The sequence below is a fragment of the Bemisia tabaci genome, chromosome 7 (genome assembly GCF_918797505.1).
Source record: "Bemisia tabaci chromosome 7, PGI_BMITA_v3".
In the NCBI taxonomy this organism is placed as follows: Eukaryota; Metazoa; Arthropoda; class Insecta; order Hemiptera; family Aleyrodidae; genus Bemisia; species Bemisia tabaci.
This window is the reverse complement of record NC_092799.1, coordinates 32,461,886-32,484,971: the sequence shown is the minus strand read 5'-3', so window position 1 is coordinate 32,484,971 and position 23,086 is coordinate 32,461,886. Positions and strand designations below refer to the sequence as shown.

At 43.2% G+C, this 23,086-nt stretch overlaps 1 non-coding gene across 1 annotated transcript in view; it reads right to left on the bottom strand.

Annotated features, from left to right (window-relative positions):
* Positions 1–23,086, bottom strand: part of LOC109031423 (leucine-rich repeat, immunoglobulin-like domain-containing kekkon 2 protein) — a 586,167-nt gene that overhangs the window by 539,278 nt on the left and 23,803 nt on the right. Inside the window, exon 2 of the transcript XR_011900278.1 lies at positions 13,042–13,084. This is a non-coding gene — a transcript (leucine-rich repeat, immunoglobulin-like domain-containing kekkon 2 protein). The remainder of the gene's footprint in view (positions 1–13,041; positions 13,085–23,086) is intronic.

Sequence of the window (23,086 nt, the reverse complement as noted above, 5' to 3'; positions counted from 1 at the left end):
GTACGTGGGAAATCGATTTTTTAATAATATTGAATTAATAGTGTAGGTTTACGATGTGCTCTTTGCATACGACAAAGCATACACGCAATTCCGGCAACTCAAAATGCGGACTTAGGTAAAAATACGCTTACGAGAATTATTGGAACAGATAACAATCATTTCAACGAAAAATAAAACAACCTTTGAAACGTTAAAGTTTGTTAGTGTATTTTTTACGAAAAAAATTCACAGAGAGGTTCAAAGCATTGTGTTGCCTAGTTTTTTAATTGTTCCTCTGGTTATTGGCGTGATCAGATATTGATGCGCCGTTGTCGGATGAAACTGACGACAATTTATCGACAGCTTAAGAGATGCTTTTAACAAAAAATCGTTAATTCCACCGATGTGGGGATGATAAAGAAGATAAAAGCTGACCAATGGGTACGTTGCAAACCTCAGCTAAAGCAAAAATATGAGTTGTATTTTGTAGAAAATGGCTCAATAATCACAATGAGCGCGCTGGCAAAGTCTAAAAAGTCAAAGCGGGCGGGGTAATAGACCTCTGGTTAGGTTACGTTAGGTTCAGCAACTAAACTAACTCCAATGCAAGCCATACGGTATCATGCACGTTTGAAGGCGCGCAGTATTAGCGTACGGTCCTGAGTTCCGTTTCTTTGACCGAGAGCTTCGGTCACTGATCCGAAAAACCTCAGTCGAGTTCAATATAAACCAAGATTCTTTTCTTCGTGCATTCTCACCGGTACCTAAATAATTATTGCCACGCAAGTCACATTCTAACTACGACGAGAAAACTTGGAATCTGCTACAAGCATTATGAAAACAGAGACTACTAGGGGGCTATGCCCCCTGGCCGCTACGCGGCCCAACCTCCCGAAGGCGCTCCGCGCCATCAATGGGCCGCTTCGCGGCCCTATTTTTACCCTCCTATTAGTATTAGTTTTATTTTTCCCCTAAAAAAAATTCGATATGAGGTATACTTAATAGAATGAAATAATTTTTGGTTTTGATGAATAAAGAAAAAAAAAATTTTTGAAGTCAAAAGGACGCGTTTGGAATGACTGCTTGATGAAATATTACAGTAAAACAACGATCTGTTGAAATCGGATAATTATTAAGTATCTCTGGAGGCGGGGATCGAACCCACACCTTAATCAATGTGGACACTTCCGACGTCGTAGACGACTCGGCAACCGCTCGTCTTGAGGTAATTGGCGGAAATCTTGTGTAGATAAGTGTAGAGCTGATGCGCAGGCTACTCACCTACTTCGCAACCTCCTCGACCACTGCGCATCCTCCCGCGCATAGCGATAGCAGTCCCGGAGCACTCTGTAAATTCACTCACTTTAATAACGTGATTTTAAAAAAACCTGGCTCCTTTTTCCAAAATCTGATTAGAGCGGGCTCATCTAGAGCCTATTACCTGTCGATTTACGCAAAAATCATGGAAATCGGCACGGTAGAACGCTCAAACGAACTATGACAAAACACATAAATTTACATTGTTTATATGGGAGAATTCGGAACTTTACCACGTAATATAAAAAAACCTGGGCCATATTTTCAAAATCTGAAAAGAGTTGGCTTATCTAGAGACAATTGCCCGTCAATAGCCGCAAAAATCATGAAAATCGGCTCGGTAGAACGCTAGAACTAAGCGTCACCAGTTTCGCAAAATTAGGAGGTCTTGGAGCTTATAGTATAGATGTGGGTCGCATTTAGCAAAATGATACCAGCTCGATTATAATGTTGTAAATGTTGCTTCTTCATAATTATCTAAGAAATTCCTCAGCAGGGTGTCTACTAAAATAGGCTGGCCAAAATCAGTACTTTTACAGTACTTTTTCAGTACATTCCCAGGAAATTCAGTACCTCCTCAACAAAAAAATGCAGTACTTTTTCAGTACCTCCATTTGAGGATATTCGAAAAATTCCAAACATTCATATTTCTCGCTCAAATTGCAACAAAATGACAAAAATTCCGGACCTTCTTGCGGAATTTTCACACTTTTCCAGTACTTCCGGACTTCCTTTAAAAAATCAGTACTATTTCCGGACTTCCCGGAAATTCCGAACTTGTGGACACCCTGTCCTCAGAACAGCAAATTACTTTTTGTTTTTACCAAAAACTTGTCAATTTTAAAGGGAAATAATTGTGTAAACTTTAATTTTACACACATATTAAGTATTTTTAAAAGGAAATAAAAAGTTGCACGATTTTGAAAACACTGTAATCGCGCTGGTGCCTTTGTGCAAAATGCGATCCATGTTTCCTTCGTATACTTGGCGATTCTCTAGTGGACCCACCGCAGGGTGTCTACTAAAACAGGCTGGCCAAAAATCAGTACTTTTACAGTGCTTTCTCAATACTTTCCCGAGAAATTCAGTACTTCCTGAACAGAAAAATTAAGTACTTTTACAGTATCTCCAATTGACAAAATTCAGCAAATTTCAAAAATTTGAATTTCCCGCCCAAATTGCGACAAAAATGAAAAAATCCCGGACTTTCTTGCGGAATTCCGCACTTTTTCTGTACTTCCGGACCGTCCTTAAAAAATCAGTGCTATTTCCGTACGTCCCGGATATTCAAGACTTGTAGACACCCTGCACGGAAGACCCGACAACGTCCGCGGCGCCTGCAAACTTGCGAGCACACCACCAGTCGGACACGAAAAACTCGGGGGCTCGCAGAGGCGGCTATTAATTAAGGACGACTGGTGGAAAGTCACGAGGACACAGCACTGTCAGCGCCCGGCTCGACGGACGCGACCGAACAAAGAGTGCGGCGCTCGCCGGCGTCGTAAGAATTGAGTTATTCTTCTGTTGGAGCGACAGAAATTAAGGACTCGGTCGGAAGCGCATTAGATGAAAAATTGAATAGGTTTAACTGAACTTAGCGAGAGCTTCCCGGGCTCCTCGCGGCATTTTTCAAGTTAATCTTGCCTGGCCCAAGATTAGCCCCGGCTATGGGCGAGGGGCCGCAGGGGGGCTCCGGGACGAGGACGGTAATCATCTCGTACATTATGTAGATCCTTTTTACGACGCGAGATGTCGCTCGTAGTTAAAGCTTCTTTGGCCTGGATGCCGGATTCTATTTATAATACTCAAATACAGGAATTAATGAAAAAATGGGTCACTCGTGCTAGGCAAAGAAAAGAGACCCTCTACTGGCTTCTTGGCGACAGGTGGAAGCTTTTACTTTCGGGGATTCAACAATGGAGATGTTGCATGTGTGAGGGATTTGCGATTTGATTACTGATTCTTATGTAAAAGTTCGCGAGAAACACGATGGTGCCACTGGTTTTCTCTGAAATCATCTCCCAAGCTCAAAAAGAGCTCTCAAGTTGATATCCCACGCTACCCTGAGAGTCCACATCTACAGCAAGACAAACTCTCCATGCAAAGATAGGGAGCAAATACATTAGCAGGGTTGCCGTGTTTTCAGTTTTGGAGTCCCCAAAAAAGTGGCAGCCCTGTCGATGTATTTGCTCCCTATCTTTGCATGGAGAGTTTGTCTTGATGTAGAGGTGGACTCTCAGGATAGCGTGGGATATCCCCTCCATTTTGACCTCAACTTGAGAGCTTTTTTTGAGCTTGGGAGATGATTTCAGAGAAAACCAGTGGCACCACTTTGTTTCTCGCGAACTTTTACATAAGAATCAATGGTCAAATCGCAAATCCCTCACACATGCAACATCTCCATTCTTTATGGACAAATATAAGGGAGCAACGGTCATCACCCTAATTTCGGCTGTTGACCTACCTTCATGGTGGATGATGAGCTTCGAGTGACGTCACGAGCCAAACAAGATTCCGAAACTTCGGCCATTTTCGGCTTGTTTGCAAAACTAAACTGCCAACACGTTGTTGAACATCAACCATGGAAGTAAGTCAACAGTAAAATGCTGAAGTCCCGAAAGTAAAAGCTGCCACCATGGCCGAGATATTAGTAAAGGGTCTCTTGTCTCTGGTGCTAGGGTACCAATGTAGGGAGAAGGGTAGCCAACCGATGAATTTAAATCATCCCGAATGATTTTTTATTACGATTGTTACGAGCCGTTGTTAGTAAAGCATGTACTTTGGTTGCAATTAGTTTTAGCATAAGTTCACTCATTCTTGCGAAAGAACAGTACTGAGTGCAGATACCATTCATTTACCTCTAAATACAGACCTACGCCACGGAAAACTTAGGCCAAGGATTATGAAATTTAAGCCCATTTTTGAAATTGATAGATCATCTACATTACGGTTTTGCAGCATCAATCGAGCCAAAAAAAAGATAGAAATTTGAATCGAGCAGTTGTGCTTCGCCAGTTTCGACATGACTGCTCGTCTAATGCTATGAAAACCTTTCAACTTGCGAACGAGAATTAACATACGTTAAGAAACCTTGTGATGGCAACAGGCTTACGAGCAATAGCTTCCGGGAGGTAAAATAATGAATTTCGGCCTCGTAAGCGTTCCGAGAAATCTCTTCAGGTAGGTAAATGAGTTATCATGTTATCTTAACACAGACCTCGAAGCTGCTGAGAGCCATACACAGTCTGTATGAAACTTCAAAGGTTATTTTATAAATTAAGATCCCGATGAAAAATGAGCGAAAAGATCACATCTCAGGAAGTCTGATGTTATTCGCAGTTCAAAGCACACTAGAGTAACTTAGTCTTTGCTTAATTAAATCAATTCATGGGCACGCCTGTGTCTTCCCCCGGACTCAAAGTAGGGTGTTTACGACAGGACCCCTGTTGGCGCAGCATGTTTTCGTGAACGAGGTGACCTAGATTCGTCGTAAGTTCTTGCTTCAGCAACGAGGAACCGACAGCGCTCATCAACAGCTGACTAGCTTAAAAACGTCAAAATTGAGACTGATTTTAAAAAAGAGTCGCCGAAAAATTATACGCTGGAAGTCTGAAACTTTGCACAGGCATTCTTGAGGGCTCCAGAATTCGAAAAAATCGTTTGCCCTAAATATGGCGGATGTCAGCGACCGCTTTTGTTACATATAAGATCTCATATATTCTTATGGGTCTCAGGGCTCATGTCTTACTGCACGTAGTTCCGTTTGACAGAAATACGTCCAATTATTCTTGCGGTTCGTCCTAAAATTCAATGAAATCTCCACGATTCTTGCGACTTTACCTACCAGGTCGAGCGAATTCTGAGAGACAACATCACGGAACGGACTGTCTGGTATTTCTGGGAAATTTTTGCCTGCTTTTCTAGGTCAACTCCATCAATTTTCCATTAGTATATATCACAGAACCTTTGCCGAACTTTTACGAAACTAGTTCGACGAAATAGGTTTAACTCGGTTAGAAATACTAGTTCGATGAAACGATGTGGTTTGATGAACTTCGAAAGTCCAAACTCCTGTGCTAGGCCTGGAATTGGAGATCGTTCCTGAGAATTCCAAAACCGACACGCGCGGTGCCTCAAGGGTGAATGTTGCCGCTTCGCGGAAAAAGTTGATGATCCGAAAAGTCCAAACCAAATTATTGATTTTAATTTCGGGAAGGAAGTAAACGATATTGGCCGTGGCACTGAATTCGAGCAAAGTAGGAGCAAAGTGTGCCACTGCATGTGTAACCAAATAGAGCAGAGCAGTGAGGGTCAGAATTTCAAAACTGAGTTTTCTTCAAAATTCTACGAGACTACTTTAAATGAACTGAATGGTTCCTCGAGAGCAGCAAAATTTATCTTACTTGCTGAGTACGAGGACTGTCGGTGAGAAATCCCTGTGCAAAAATTGAAGTTATTCACCACAGTATAGTATACACTGGTATAAAAAACCTCTTGGTTCAAGAGTGCAGTTTCTTGTCGCCGGATTTAAGAGTCTGGACTCTTGTTTCAATGCAAAATCCGCTTGAATCAATGCAAAATCCGCTTGAAACAAGAGTCCAACAATCCGGCGACAAGAAAATGCACTCTTAAGTCAATGCACCGCGGCATTGGTCCAAGAGGTTTTTTTCACCAGTGTAGTGAGCCCTAGATTCCAGTACGAGAAACTCCTGTCATTCATAGAATTGGGCCCTTCTCTGTCAAAGTCGATTCTCAGAATAAGTGTGTCATTTGTTTGGACGTAATCGAACAAGCTTGAGGAATTTTTACTTGCGGCTTTAAAGCCTGACGAGAAATTTCTTATCATAGTCAAAGGGTAAAGCTACTGTGTTGATTCGATCGAAAACTAAAAACATGAAGCGATTGACGTGATTCGATCGACACCGATTCGACTAACAAATCCGTGAGTCCACCAACAAAACCCGTGAATCGAGCGAAAAAAAGTGGATCGATCGACAACTCCGAGAATTGATCGACAAACCTATGACATCGAATTTTGTCGGTCAACAACTCCGTGAATTGATCGACAAACCTAACATCGATTTTAGTCGATCGACAACACCATGAATCGATTGACAAACCTGTAAAATCGAATTTTGTCGATCGACAAATCCATGAATCGATCGACAAACCTGTGACATCGAATTTTGTCGGTCGACAACTCAATGAATCGATCGACAAACCAGTAATACCGAATTTCATCGATCGAACTAATACCGGTTTTTTAAATAATTTTTTGATCGAACCGGTGTACGTCGATCGGTTCGCGTCGATCGATTCACGTTTTTATTTTTCTGATCGAATCCATACCTTCCATTACCCCATTACAACCTCATTTTGTGCCAGGCCGAACCTAGAGTCCCTTAATACCGAGAGTCAAGACAACACCCCCTCATAGAGTCACAAACGAGAATAAAGATTACACAAATTGAACGTTTTTCGTAATCTTCGATCGGCCCATTCTCAAATTCCTTTCTCCGTTCCTTCTCTCATTCCGTTTGTTCCTTGCCGAACCCGTAATTTGTCGGTCCATTCCAGATTACAATCTTTGCAATCGGTGAAAATGTAATCTTTATTCCCGTTTGTGACACCGTCGAGGCCCAAAATACGGTAACCAATCAGAAATGGGTTCACATTGTCTTGACTCTCAGTATAAAGGGACTCTAGCCGAACCTATTCCAAAATTCCAGTGGCGTGGCGTGGTTTGCGATCTATCGATTGTTCTGCCATTTAAACCTATGATACAGAATCGATTATTAAGATGTTCGCTGCGAACACCCTGATTATCGATCCTTTTCCATACGTTTAAATGACATAACAATCGATAAATCGCAAAACACGCCACGCCACTGCAAAATTCCACACAGTCGCTGGGGCGAATCGTCGGCTAAATGTCACCGGGTGGCGATCGCCTTTAAAAGGCGTCGGCCAGGGCCCCGGCCGGGGCCGGGGGCTTGTCTTGGGGGCGCCCTGCGGCGGCGGAGTTAATCTTTCAGCGGAACAAGAACACCGCAGTGACCCCAAGTGAGGTGAACCGGGGAAACGCTTCTCATTATTTTATAAAGGGAGCTCCGCGCTCCGACTACGGCTCGGCTCGCTCGCTTCCAGGGCACCGTCGCGCCGGGTAGGGTAGGCCCGCAAAGGGGGAGAAAAGGGCGGGGGATGGGGGGTGGTAATACGAAACAAATCAACTGCGAATTTTCCTCGCTCGTAAAAATGCGCCGCTCCTCACCGAGTGTCTTCGCGCCGCGACGACGGCCCCGGCTTCTTCCACGCCCACGGCTCAGCCTCTTCGACGCCGACGTTGCCCGATTGAGCAGTGAAAGGATTTTACACTCGTTTCGAGTGAGCGCTTGGGGAAAATTTGCTGGAGAGAGGGAGTGGTCCATAAAGTTCCCTGTTTTCCACAATTTTGCGCAAGTCGAAAAAGTGTTTCTTACAAAAAGTGATGACTCTAATTTTGATAAAATTTTGACACAAAAACGTTGAAAGGGAAAAAAGGAGTGACACATTCAGAGATTTATCCTCACGTTTTTGTACACGTTGTATTTTTTCAACACCATAATATTGACATGGTTGGTTTGCTCATTGCTCAATACTAGGGCCTTCTTTCCTTAGTCCTTTCCTTTTTTTCGTATTTCATTTGTATACTTCCTCTAGACTCTTCTTTTTCTATCTCATACAATTCCTCTCTTCTCATTCTTCCTCTACTTCTTTCTCTCTTCTTTCATTCTTCTTTAAAGTAAGCTCAGTCCTCCCTTCTGTTTTCTTTCTCTTCCTCTTATCCCTGTTTTCTACTCCTTCCTTACCCATTGTCGGTTCTCCCAACGTACTTAAAAAAATATACTTCGGACGAGTCTCGAATAGACTCAAGTCCGGCTTAGCGCTTCTGATTGGTTGGTGGTGCGATTTGGACATATCGATGGATGTTGCATCTCCGTGTGTGAGAACCGACGAAATTCTGCCGAACAGAAAAATAGCGGAGCTTTTGAAACTTCGGGGTGTCTACTAAAACAGGCTGTCCAAAATTCAGTACTTTTACAGTACTTTTTTGGTACATTCCCAAGAAATTCAGTACCTCCTCAACAGAAAAATTCAGTACATTTTCAGTACCTTAATCTGACGAAATTCGAAAAATTTGAATTTCTCGCTCAAATTGAGACAAAAATGACAAAAACTCCGGACTTTCTTGCGGATTTTCCGTACTTTTTCAGTTCTTCCAGACCGCCTTTCAAGAATCAGTACTATTTCCAGACTTTCCGGAAATTCCGGATTTGCAGACACCCTGGGCGTCAAAATCAACAAACGCTTTGAGACTTCGACCGTGCATACGTTTCAGGAAAACAGTAAAAAATACATTTTCCGGCGACTTGACTGGAGCGCGCGCACTGCAGCCGTTACTCTATCCGTTCCGTTCCCGAAAAGAATCGCCGCGCCGCGAACGCTGTTCTCACAAAGGAATTCGCGTTCCACTTCGGATTGTGACCTTTTGTTCCCGGAATCGTTTCCCAGGATAGCAGGAGAGTCGCGGAATGAACAATTTGCCTTATAAATAAAAAGCGCACCGAGTTCTTCATACGGGCGGAATATTTTATTATAGATTTAAACGAAACAAGTGGGGAAAACAGTCGAGATTCCGTCGCTCCTCCAGCGTAAGGGCGCATCTGCTTCCGGAGATGAGCCCTACTTTGCATTTAATTCCGTGCCGTCCAGGGCTCATGTTGAACTGTAGTTACACCCTCACGGAGGACCGACGTTTCAGCTCTGCGCGTCTATAAAGACTTTAACCCGTTGGTTCAACGACCGATCAAGTTATGTGCAAAAAGACCATCGAGGAGGAAAAAATATTTATTTATACCCTTTGTTTTACGAGGGCCATGATTGGCATCCAATGGAAGAGATAAAATAAAATAATAAATGTAAACATTTGAAGTGCATGAGGCGAAGCGCTTCGAGAAAGGATGGATGGTAAATTGAAATCCCTCACAGCATTAGATTACCGGGGAGGCAACTATTCGAACTCGCGGGATGTTGTTTTGCCTATGCGGAAAATTGAAGGCAATTTCTACATTGGTAGAGGCGTCTCAAATGAGACTAAATTCTATCATCGCATTGTCATGTTTCTGAGATTTTCCAACGTCTACGTTTGCAAAAAAACGTTTGCAAAGATTTCAATATTCGTAAAGTCATGGATTATTCAAAACAAAAAATGATCAAGAATGAGAAATTTACGACTCTTGGTAAATCAGAAAAGTCCATGATTTCCCAAAGATTTGAAACCATTGCTCCGTCAAAGGAGCATTATGCATGCCGTGCTAAGGAAAAACGCCCTATGAACCTTTAGGCGTTGCCAAATTTCCTTTGATAAATCACCAATTTTCGGAAAAATTTGAAAAGTTCAGCCTCCAATTTTTCCTATGATTTCATTCTCAATTTCACCTGGAGCTCCTGGAAATTTCAAGGAAAAATATTCATAACTTTCTTCAAAAATAGCTGTTTTCTGAGAAAAAAATTGGCAACTCTTGAAATTTCATACGGCATTTTTCCTTAGCACGGCAGTATGCGGGGGGCCTATATTAAAGAGAAGGTCTCATAGCCCAAAGTCAGCAGGCTTGTGATTTAACCCAAGAACACCCCGAAAAACACACACTGTATATCTACTAACGAAGAAGCGTAATTTCACCTTTGAGGTGAGTCCTGAAATCGCTGTAACCCCTCACTTTCCAGGGCTCGAGCTCAGGTTTCTCATCGATAGAGCTACGATCCCACACCCAAGATCCTGTGTTTCATTCTTTGTTTCTGAAAGGACCGTCTCAAATAAATTAGCCAAATGGCTCGAGGAGCCAGGAGGAGTCGTCGCGTCTCTCAATCCCAACTTGAGCCCTGTTCTCCGAACACCTCCGTGCTTTCGAAGGCTCATGTGAAAATAGAGCTACGCCCTTACGACGAAATGTGGACCCACCGAGGGAGGAAGAAAGATGTCGCGGGCGTGTTTGTGACGCTTGCAAATCAAATTATCGCCGGAATCACGGAAAGTCGCGACCGTAAAATGACCCGCTTCTGGAAACAATCGCTTTTCCTGAGGTGACTCGCTTGATAAATTCACGAGCCGCCGACGCGACCCACGCACCTCGGCCGGTTAAACAAGGGGAAAGAATACGAGGCGAATAAACGCGGGAAAGCCAGTGGCCTTGCGCGGTTGCCGGGCCGGACGATACCAACTCGACTCGCTAGCGGGCTGATTATTGGGATTGATAGACAAAGCGATAGACAAAGAAGACATTGCAAGTGCGGAAAGATCCTATTGGTCGAAATGAGTGGTTCCTGTAAACTAAAATTTAAGAGAGAAAATTATAGAGTAACTGTAGGGTCTCATACCAACTTGACTAGCTTGCGGTCTGATTATTGAAATTGATAGACAAAGCGATAGACAAAGAAGACATAAGGAGTATGGAGCGATCCTATTGGTTGAAACGGGTGGTTCCTATAGACAAAGGGAGAAAATGACGGACAAACCATCGGATCTCCCGTGGGTTGCCGTTAGTAAGTCTATTACCTACCTCCTTTGTCCATTGCAACCACCCACTTCCACCATTAGGATCTCTCCATATCTCTCATATCTCCTTTGTCTATCAATTTCAATAATCGGCCCGCTGCAGGCTGATTATTGAAAATAATCGACAAAGCGATAGACAAATAAAAGACGCATACAAGTCGGTGCGGGCGGGGTAATAGACCTGTAGTTAGGTTACGTTAGGTTCAGCAACTAAACTAACTCCGCTGCAAACCATACGGTATCATGCAGGATTGAAGGCGCGAAGTATAAGCGTACAGTCATGAGTCGGCGAGTGTTCGAGGTAGAGTAGTGAGTTTTAGACTATTGAATATTACTAAATTTGCTCATCGTGATGTATTTTGCAGGATCATTCCTATATGATTGGTCTGTGCGAACTGAAATTTTTGGTTTTCAAAAAGTATACTGAAAAAATTTTCCTTAAGATTCTACTTGTATCTAAAGCGTCGTCTTTTGTCGACGAAATTTGGTTCTTGGTTAAATCCGTGCAGATTTAACTTTTCAAAGTCAGTTTTCAAACGTTGTTTTGCTACCACTTTTTTGACGCTAACAAAACTACGCTTTTAAACTTTAAAAAAACTGATATTTGGTTGAATCCACAAGGGGTTCCTAAGAAAAACAAATTTCGTCGACAAAAAACGACGCTGTAAATCAAAATAATACCTCATGAACGTTTTTTCAGTGTACTTATACCACAAAAATCTACAAAAATTACATGAAAATATGTCGATACGCAAAGCTAAAAACTGGGGACCCACTTTAAGGTTTTAAGGTAGTTTTTCACCCGAGTACGAACGCGGCAGCCGGCAGCAGAGCAAAAAGCGGGATGTCCCGGCCCGGTGTCGCCGGGGACCGGAAACAGTTAGATTAGGTGTAATATGCAAGTGATGGCGGATATTACCTGTCCTACATATTATATTGTGCATGAAATAAGATTCGCCAGAGTGAATGATTTTGACGTATAGCGCACCCCCCTCCCCCCTTCACCCGCGGCCGAATCAGCCCTCGGTAACGCCGCAATTTTCCCGGCGAGATATCACCGGCGGTTTTTCCAACTGCCACCGCCACAGCCTCTCCGCCACTCTTCTCTGTTTGCTCTTGCTCCTCTCTGACGCGCGACCAAGGTGTCTCGAATCCCCGCTGTGGAAACGCCTGGTCGCAGCTGTGACCCTGATAATTTCTCATCTCCCAGACGTAAAACCGTATTTCCACTGAAAGGTTACGAATTTGACGTGGATAATCATTTTTTTGCAGAAATATGATCGTACAGTATACTGCCGTGCTAAGGAAGAACGTCGTATGAGCCTGATCATACTGATTGCTCAGGTTGCTAAATATGGCATCATCAGCCTGATTCATATGAGATCATTTGTGAAATTGTTCGAATTATGCCGATAAAGGCATAGTTTGGGTTTGATGATCACCTTATTATTATAATAGTTACTACATTAAATGCTGTGCATCTTAATATTATTAGTACTGCTATTTTTATAAAAGTAACTAAGGTTGCTGCCATATTTCCCCAAATAAAAACTTTATTTACTCGGAAAACCGTTGATGTTGTCCTTCGATTTTTTAAGACAATTTTGTTCGCAATTTTATGCCACACGTTTTGTCCGAAGCACTTTGGCACCTCTCAAATACAGATACGGCGTTCTTCTTTAGCACGGCAGTATGATACTGCCTCTTTTAGGGAAAGAGGTCGTATAAACATTCAAATGTTAGGGAATTTTCTCCTTTGAAATATTCATATTTTTCATCACATTTTCCTAGGATTAAGTTGTGAATGAGAGTCGGGTATGAACTCAAAGGAATGAATACAAATATCTTCGAAAAAATTCGGTTTATCACCAGCAGAACTCCAGCAGCATCTGAATGTTTATAAGGCATGCCTCCTCAGCATGTCAGAAAATGCACCCGGATGCTTACTAATTTTTGGGTGTTATCGGAGAGAAAATTAGTTTAATTTCCGATTATGAATACCCGAGGGTGTCAGTAAAATCTCGAAGGAAAGAATGTCTGAGTGTTACGTTTCATACCTTTCTCCGAATGTTATCTTGGGGAAAAATGAGAAGAATTCATCAAGTCAATATTTTGATAAATTATATGTAGATTAAAGTTCATAGGCTTACCTTATTTGAAGGAGCTTGTAATTTCAACTGCTACTTTTGCGTCCTGTAGAAAAGAAAAAGAAAAACGGCAAATTAATTAACAGCAACTTGTAAAATAGGATGTTTCTCATTTGAATCATCTATGCATGCCCTGATTAATGAGCAAACACACTGCATGTAGAAAAATAACTTTTGGTAGAACCGTAGAGTTATGGTGAAGCCACAACGTGAACATGAATCTTGAAAATTTTGATTTCACCTGAAAAAGAAATCGCATTCGCTACGACGGCATGATAGTAGGTACAATTTAATGTAATTTGAGCCACGGTTGTTCGGTGGCCTCGATTTTCTATTACTGACTTCCTGGTGCCAAAACTGAAAGTTTCCAAAATCAAACTCACAAAGCTTGTAAAAGTTCAATTCATCCTTAAATTCCTTGATTTTTCTGGCTCGTTCCTTATATTCCAGAAGATTCCTTTCGTGGCGATTCTCAAAAATCGTTGCTTACCTCACAAGCATATTTAACTATTCGGATTCAGAAAGTGGAATAACCGATGAGATGTTGATAGAAGGATTAAGTCAAGAAATCGCAGACACCCCCAAGGCTATTACTAGAATTCGTCTAAAAATCTCAATTTTCCGTACTTTTTCATCGAAAATCCTTACCTTTTCCGTAGTTCTGTAACGACCTTCCAAAATCCGTGCTTTTTCGGTGTATCCGTACTTTCTCCGTATAGGGGCCACCCTGACCACAAAAATCTCGATTTTCTGTACTTAGGTATTCATCGAAAATCCGTACCTTTTCCGTACTTCCGTACCAACCTTCCAAAATCCACGCTTTTTCGGTGTATCCGTACTTTCTCCATACAGGAGATACCCTGACCACAAAAATCTCGATTTTCCGTACTTATTCACCGAAAATCCGTACCGATCTTCCGAAATTCGTGATTTTTCAGTGTATCCGTACTTTTTCCGTACAGTAGACACCTTGGTCACAAAATTCTCGATTTTCCATATAACCGTAACGACCTTCCTACATCCGTACTTTACAGTGTATCCGTACTTTTTCCGTACAGTAGACACCCTGGTCATAAAAATATCGATTTTTCGTACTCTTTCACCTCGCGTGTATCTGTACTTTTTCTGTAAAGTAGACAGTAGACACCCTGGTCACAAAAACCTCGATTTTCCGTACCATTTCCGTACTTCCTCGCCGACCTTCCAAAATTCGTACTTTTTCAGTGTATCCGTACTTTTTCCGTACAGCAGACACCCCGCCGGTTATTACAGGGCGACGATGCGCGGGAACCCGGCGCCGCGGGGCGGGGCGAGGGGGGAAAAAGGGGGAACAAAAAGCGCGGATCCCCCGGCGGAGCTCGGCGGTTTTACGGCCCCTTAAAGCGGGAACGGGTCCTGGGAGCGCACTTTAATCAGGGCCGAGGCGGATGAAACTGCCCGGAAAAGCGGCGTCCCGACCGGATTACACCTGAGCGAAGGTTAAGAAACGACGACGAGGTCGGCGGGCAACTGGACGGAACGGGCGCCGCCGCCGCCGGGGGGAGGGGGCGGGGCGGAAGGGGGGCAAATTACTTTTTGAGAGCAAAATTAGCTGCAAATATTTAAGATCCCCGGAGTCGGCTCCCTGCACGCGCGTAATTAGCCTGCAACCACCTACGGCTCGATCGCTGGCTCCTCCGCCGCGCCTCACCCTCGCGAGGGCCGGAGACAACGCTCCTCCGAGACTGCTAAACCTGTGTAAGCAAGTAGAATTTACTTTTGCGCACACTGGAAAAAAGTCTCTTGGATCCAGAGTTTAGGCTCTTAACAAAATTTTCAAGAAAAAATGGATCACGTTAGGCAGAGGGAATAAAGCCACACACTGGAAAAAACACTTTGGATCTAGAGTCCAGACTCTTAAAACATCGACAAGAATAAAATACTCTTGATTCAATCGGATTTTTGCTTAAATCAAGAACCAAGCTTCTGAATTTGAGAGGATTTCCTTCTGATTTAAAGCTTAAATCTGCTTGAATCAAGAGTCTTTTTTCTTGTCAATGTTTTCAAGAGTCTGCACTCTAGATTCAATGTGTTTTTCTTTCCAGTGCGTTTAATGTTTTACATGAAAGCGAGTGTGAGAGTTTTTGAGCGAATTTCATTGAATTTTCTGCATAAAGAGAAGCAAGTTCCTGAAAATTTTCAAAGGAATCCGCACAAAAGTTCTCTTGTAAAAAATTAAACTGTGCGATTAAATTTGGCGATAGCTGATGTGGCTTGGTTCTTTTCTGCTACACGTGGTCCAAGTTCTCTGGAATCAATTGGGTTTTTCCTTGAATCGAGAGCTAAGTCTCTTAACAGCGGATTTCCTATTGATTCAAGCAAAAATCTAATCGAATCAAGAGTATTTTTACTTGTCAGGGTAAAAATTAAGGGTTTAAATTCTTAAGAGTGTTTAACCAGGGGTGCAAAAAGTTCTGAGCCTTCCCTAACTCTAATTAGCCTTCCCCAAAAATTGTCCGCGTTAGTCCCAAAAGACGCATTAAAGTCAATGCGGGCGGGGTAATAGACCTGCAGTTAGGTTACGTTAGGTTCAGCAACTAAACGAACTCCACTGCAAACTATACGGTATCATGCGAGATTGAAGGTGCGAGGTATTAGCGGACAGTCATGAGTCGGCAAGTGTTCGAGGTAAGAGAGTGAATTAGATTCGCTCATCGTGATTTTTGATCCATTTTCGACAAGAAACAACCCTTCTTCTTGCTCTAGCTGAAGTATACGCAACAGAGGGCTGATTGTTGAAATTGGTAGACAAAGCAATAGACAAAGAGAGACATAGGGAGTATGGAGCGATCTTATTGGTTGAAATGGGCGTTTCCTATAGACTGAGAGAGAAAATGACGGACTAACTGTCGGGTCTCCCGTGAGTTATCGTTAGTTAGTCTATTACCTACTTCCGTTGTCCATTGCAGCCACCCGCTTTCACCAACAGGATCGCCACATTTTCCCTCTGTCTCTTATATCTATCGCTTTATCTATCAATTTCAAGAATCAACCCTCTGAAAGGAGACGAGGGGGACGGGGACGCCCAGGGAAAGGGCGGCGACACGGGGTATTGGAGGAACAATTTCGAAAAAACGTAGACAAATTTGCTTCGGAAATTGTGTGATTCCAAGAATCGGTCTATGTAAAGTAGTACTGAACCTGAGTTAATTTTCTCTTACTAAGCACCTTCATCTACGCAACAATGATACGACCGAACTTTCATAATCAGCGTGCACAGGCAAAGCTGCATCCGTGACTAAAATTCCGACGCGACCCGAACTGCCGTGCTAAGGAAGAATGCCGTATGAACATTCGAGAGTTGCCAAATTTCCTCTAAAAATTAGTTATTTTTGAAAAAAGTTGTGAATATTTTTCCTGGAAATTTTCAGGAACTTCAGGTGAAATGGGCCTGTTGCAAACTTTTGCTAGAGCAAAACTAAGAGTTGTTTCTTATAGATAATGCCTCAAAAATCACGATGAGCGCATCGGCAAACTCTGAAATGCACTCATAACTTCACAATCTGCGTAAGAAATTTGCGGTTTTTTGAGCTTCCCGCTTCAAAAACGATACTACGGCACAGGTGAACATTTTGTAAGAGGAGTCGTTCCATCGTCGGCAATAATCATCATAGCCGACGCCAATCCGCCAAAACACGTTTGATGGGACGAGATAACACCTGAACTAGATTAGACCAGATAACAATCGGTGTGTTAACGTTCATATTTTCCACGCCCGAATTGATTGACCTTGAACTCTCCTTGAATTACGCGCGGAACTGCGTGCAAGCGTCGGCCATGATGAATATCGCCGACGATGGAGCGACTCCTCTAACAAAATGTTCACCTATGCCGTAGTATCGTTTTTGAAGCGGGAAGCTTAAAAAAACGCAAATTTCTTACGCAGATTGTGAAGTTATGAGTGCATTTCAGACTTTGCCGATGCGCTCATCGTGATTTTTGAGGCATTATCTACAAGAAACAACTCTTATTTTTGCTCTAGCAAAAGTTTGCAACAGGCCCATTGCGAACAAAATTAGGGTGTCTACTAAACAGGCTAGCCACAAATCTGTACTTGTACAGTGCTTTTTCAGTACATTCCAAAGAAATGCAGCATCTCCTCAACAGATTATTTTAGTACTTTTTCAGTACCAACATGTAAATAATTCGAAAAATTTCAAAAATTTGAATTTCTTGCTCAAATTGCGACAAAAATGAAAAAAATCCGGACCTTTTTGAGGCCTTTCCGCACTTTTTCAGTGCCTTCGGACCGCCCTTAAAAAATCAGTACTATTTGCGCACTTTCCGGAAATTCCGGACGTGTAGACACCCTGAAAACGATCTGAAATATTGAAGGAAAAAAATTTACAAATTTTCCAGAAAACCCGTGATTTACCAGAGGAAATTCGGCAACGCCTGAAGGTTCATACGGCGTTCTTCCTTAGCACGGAAGCGAAGCTCTATGCGCAGCACGAGCAACCCGCTATTCAAAACTCAAAACAATATGGCAGCCCGGCTGTCAGTGCGAGAGGCGCGCCGATGATGGAAAAAAATGATGAAGTGCTCACTTTCCTCCGGCAGTCTCTCGACTCATTTTCAGCCGGGGATTCATTTTCAAACCCGTTTTCAGTCCCTTTCCACCCCCGCCCCTACTCGGGCTGCGACCGGGTGTCCGACACAACGTCCCTCCTCTGACGTAACAACGTATCTCCGTTTCAACGTGAGCCCTGCTACTCATATAACTCCATGCTTTCCGGGGCTTAAAAGGAGATTGGGATACACCCTTACGTCAGAGCGACGACGACAAGAGCACGGTCGCCAAGCCCGAGGAAATCACTACCGTCCGCTTTAATTAGACCTCTCGTTACCAACTCGCAAACACTGACGGGGGGGATTGAGGGGGGGTTGGGGGCGGCTAGGTGCGACGTGCGACAGGACGCACGTTTACGATACTGCCGTGCTAAAGACAAACGACGTATGAGCTTCCAGAAGTTGCAAAATTTCATTTATAAATACATATAACAACATAGAAAAAAATAGGGTAGTCGACACAACCAGCGGCTGGTTAAAAATGCGCCAGCTACCGTGCGATAGTTACGATAACTAGGTCACGAGGTCACAACTAACCCAGTAGTTACATCAACAAACATGGATGTTGATGTTGCTGTTGTTGTGACCTCCAACGCGGTAGTTATCGTAACTACCGCATGGTAGCTGGTGCGTTTTTAACCAGCCGCTGGTTGTGTCGACTACGCTCTTTTTTTCCGTGAAGTCGCCACTTCAGCGCACTACATTGCCGTGCTAAAATACCGCGAGCCTTCAGAAGTTGCCAAATTTCCTCCGATAAAAACCGAATTTACTAGGAAAATTGCGAATATAACATTTGAAAAATTCGCAATGCAATCTGACCTACGTTTACCCAAATTTTTTGGATTGATCAAATATGGATGCGGTATGCTGCCGTGGGACCTAGGGCTAAATCCTGTGCCAGATGCTTGTGAATACATGATTTGAAATAGTTTTCGGGCACCATTTATCATTAGAAACGTTGAACCCACTCTAGGAAAGAAGATATGGTGACTTGACAATATTTCCCTGGCATTTCCCGGTTGTCCCTGACTGCGGCAACCCTGTTGTTCCGTATCGCAAAATTTTGTCCAAATAGAGTCCTACGCTCTATGACGCCAGCCGGCTGATTGTTGAAACTGATAGACAAAGCCATAAACAAAGACGACAAAAGGGATTTGGAGGGATCCTATTGGTGGAAACAGGTGATGGCAATGAACATAGGAGGTAGGTAATGGACTAACTAACGGCAACCCACCAAAGACCCGACAGTTCGTCCATAATTGTCTTCCTTGGTCTATAAGAACCAACCATGTCAACCAATAAGGTCGCTCTATACTCCCTATGTCTTCTTTGTCTATCGCTTTGTCCATCAGTTTCAATAAGCGCCCCGCAGGTGCCCGCTAACATACACGCTGTCTATCCAAACGGTCTATCTCCTATCTCACGACTCCTAAGAGTCCCTTTATACTCAGAGTTAAGACAACTCACTTTTGGTTGGGCTGAAAGTGGTCCAAAAAAAAATCCAATTCTGATTGGTTCTCGCTCATGGAGGCCGAAACGAGTGCACCAAGATGGCGGTACCTCGTATGTGAACAAGAATAATGAAAATATTACCTAATTGTGGTTTATCAAGAGTAAATTGTTATTTCCATCAGTCCAAAATGAAAATAGATTAAGAAATTATTCACAAACCAATCTCATTTTCTTTTCAATTGATCAATTTGTTGATGTTGTTGTTTTTGTGTGACAGACATCGCAGGATTCCTGATCCTTATCCCTCAAAATCGTTCGTTTGGGTGCACTCGTTTCGGCCTCCATGGCCAGCCAAGGTCGGCTGCCAGTCAGCTGATAATCGAGTTGTCTTAACTCTGGGTATATAGGGACTCTACTCCTAAAATTCCAAAAGTTCGCAACGCAACCTAACCTAGATTCACCCAACGTTTCGGGGTCGGTCAAATGTGGGCGAGGAGCCACACCGCGGGATCCAGGGGCAAATCCCGCGGCGGGATTTACCCGACGCCCGGCGCGAACCGAGGTACGTGTCCCCCCGGTTCCTCGGCGGATATGCGCGTTCAAACACACAACCTGGCGTTCCTCCCGCGCGCAATCAACATTTTATTCACGACAAGAGAGGCGGCCGCGCCGCGCCGCGGCGCCCTGATCGAAACGTGCACTCTAAATAATCCAAGCTCAAGCTTGCACTCCGTTTGACCCCCCCCCCCCGGTAGTCCCCGGGGCCCGGGGGCGGCGGCGGGAATCCCGGCACAAAATTAATTTCTCGCAGATTAATTTATATCGTTTGATCAGATTATTGATGGATCGCTCCGGACCCAGTTCCCCCCCCCCGCCCCCCTTCCGACCCCCTTTTTCCGGGCTCCTTTTGAATTTGCGTCGGCGGAGTGCTCCGTTCGCACACCCTCGCTTTGTGGAGCGCGCGGCGGGCGAGCCCTCCGAAGATTAGGCGGGGCTCCTGTGATTTTCGGATCCTGACGCGCGCGCGGGATACGAGGGATGTTCTCGCGTTGGAAGCGTTTGGCTTGGAAGTGGGACGGTTGCGCGTCGCGCGCAAAATTCAGGCATCGGGCCGATGACTTCCACATTCAAGCCACATTCAGCGTGTGATTGCGGCATAACGAAAAACGTCGTATGAACCTCCAGACGCTGCCACATTTCCTTCAATAAAATCTTAATTTACGGGGAAAATCGAGAATTTTTTTCGTCAATTTTTCCATACAACTTTGTTCACAATTTCGTTTTGTATGTCTGAAAATTTCAAGGAAAAATACGCCTAATTGTTTTCAAGAATACATGCTTTATCCGGGGCAATTTGGCAACGCCTGAAGGTTCATATGGGGCTCTTCCTTACCACGGCAGCACTGGAGAAAAGTCTTTTGGTACAGAGTCCAGACTCTTCAAAAAAAAAAAAAAAAAAAAAAAAAAAAAAAATTCGACAAGAAAAAATACTCTCGACCCATTCGGATTTTTGCTTGGATCGAGGCTTAGGTTCGATCTCAGTTTGCGAGAATTCATATTTCTGCCTCGTTTTACTTTTTTAAAAAATTGAGTGAGTGACAAATGTTTAATATGCTCTTAAAGGTGCCAGTCGCAAACAGGGCCTACACTCTAGCCAAAGGAGGAAAGGGTAAAGAAAAAGGAAGAAAAGGAGACTGGAAAGTAGATGAAAAAGGAGAGGAGTTTAGTCAAAGTTGAAGAGCAAAATTTTGAGTCATACCGTTCAAGAAAATTCTCCAAATACTACAAAATCGCCCGTAAAATATCTTAAAACACAGTAAAAGACCAGAAATGTTGAAACAGCGCAATTAAGATATGTGGTTACGTAGCTCCTCTGAGACTGGGCTAAAATAAGAGAGTCGCCGAAGAAGCTATCTCCTCTGAAGATCCTTCCGAACAATATTGACAGACAGGTGGGAAGGGAAAGTGTTTGACTACCCAGATCAAAGGATAGTGTTCCTCTTTCATATCACGAGGAATTTATATTTTCCACGACGGAGGGTGAAACTTTTGCCTCGAGCGACCACTATAATCCCCAGAAAGTTCCGAGACCGAAATCCAGAGAAATAAAATAAACGAGACCATAAAAGATCACTTTGCGATACGCTAGGACAGACAATGGTCCGTTGATTTGAAAAAAAATAGGTGAAATAATCGAGTATGTTTTATTTTTGTACTTCACTCCTGCATTTTGCAAGGAATTTGCGAGGGAGATTTTTGAGAGAGCGAAGAAAAATCATAAAAAAATTGTTTCCAATGTAGAATTTGCACGCAGATTTTTTAGGGCTTCATCTCATAGAGAAAAAAAAGGAGGGGTTTGCATTTCGGGCATCTTGGAATTTTTTGATGACTTGATGACGTAGGTGGGTACAGCGACGTCCCCTTCACGCAACGTCGCTGTACCCACCTACGTCATCGAGTCATCGAAAAATTCCAAGATGCCCGAAATGCAAACACCTCCTTTTTTTCTCTATAGCTTCATCTGAAAGTGGTTAAAGAGCTAATTTCGCAGTATTTTTATACTTTATTTATGATATGGGAAATGGTAAACAAATCCATAATTTTAAAAGTGTGGAGGTACACTGCGGAGTGACGTCTTATGGGGGCATTTCCCATTTGCCCGATTTGAACGATATATTTCAGCAGATTAGATCATTTTTTCGTATTTTCTCTGATGATTGTTCAATTTATGAATCAAAGATAACCTTAAGTTCAGTTTTCTTGGTAATACCAACTTAAACGGGGCTTCCATCGAAGGACACCTGCAAATTCTCCATTACTAAGATGACTTAATTATCGAACATACCTAAAATGAGAGAGGACACTTTCGACGTTATAAATCGAGACACTTGATTTTGTAGTTTCATAATCGACATCACTCTACCCCCGTCTGTATTTGGACGTGCATATGTTCGCTAAACAGAACCATGCACGGATGAATTCGATCAAAAGGACCTTTATGCATAGGATTCGATCGCTTCATGCTTCATTTTGCTTTAATTCATTTGCACAATCGTCCATTTAGCTTAAATACGTCCATTTACGTCAGTATACACAGTCGCTCCCGGCGCGAGCGCGGCGAAGCTTTTCTACTAGCTTTTTATTCCGGCGCTCTGGGATGGTTCAATATCCCCCGAAACTGACCCAGTTCCGATAAAAAGTGCTTCTCGCGCGGAGTAGGCGAGGACGATATTAAGTCATATACCCGAAAACGCTGCGGAAAGAGCGAAAAACTTGCTCGGATCGGACGGAGGAAGGGAGGCAGGTCCGGTCCGGAAGGAAAACTACAGTAATTTTTGCGACTGCAGAAATATCAGGGCTGTCACGGCGACAACGGGCCAGTAAAGTGCCTCGGCAGCAGTTAGAACGTCCGTGGCGCCGCCGGGAGCTCCGTTGCGCCCTCAACTGTTTCCCACATTGCTAAATTTCCTCTAGTCTGACTCTGTTTTTCTTCCTCAGGCAAATGAGAAGTTTGCCGAGGGTTGACGATTCTGCTCGCGGATTTGCCCCGAGTAGACGAAATCACTATTCTTCCTGATGATATTTTGAAACTACTAAATTGATCAACACTGGGGAAAAAACACATTGGATCTAGAGTCCAGACTCTTAAAAATATCGACAAGAAAAAATATTCTTGATTCAATCGGCTTTAAGCTTAAATCAAGAACCCAGCCTCTTAATTTGAGCGTATTTCCTTTTGATTTAAGCTTAAATCTGATTGAATCAGGAGTATTTTTTCTGGTCAATGTTTTCAAGAGTCTAGACTCTAGATCCAATGTGTTTTTTTTTCCAGTGACTGTTAGAAAACTTACAGCATTCGAGTATTTTTTCATAGACACGAAGGTTGATATGACAAGGTATGAATTAAAGGACAACACTACGTGTTTTCTCTTCAATATTCCACAAGAAAGACAAACCACAGAATGGGACGTGTGAAAATCAACTCCTG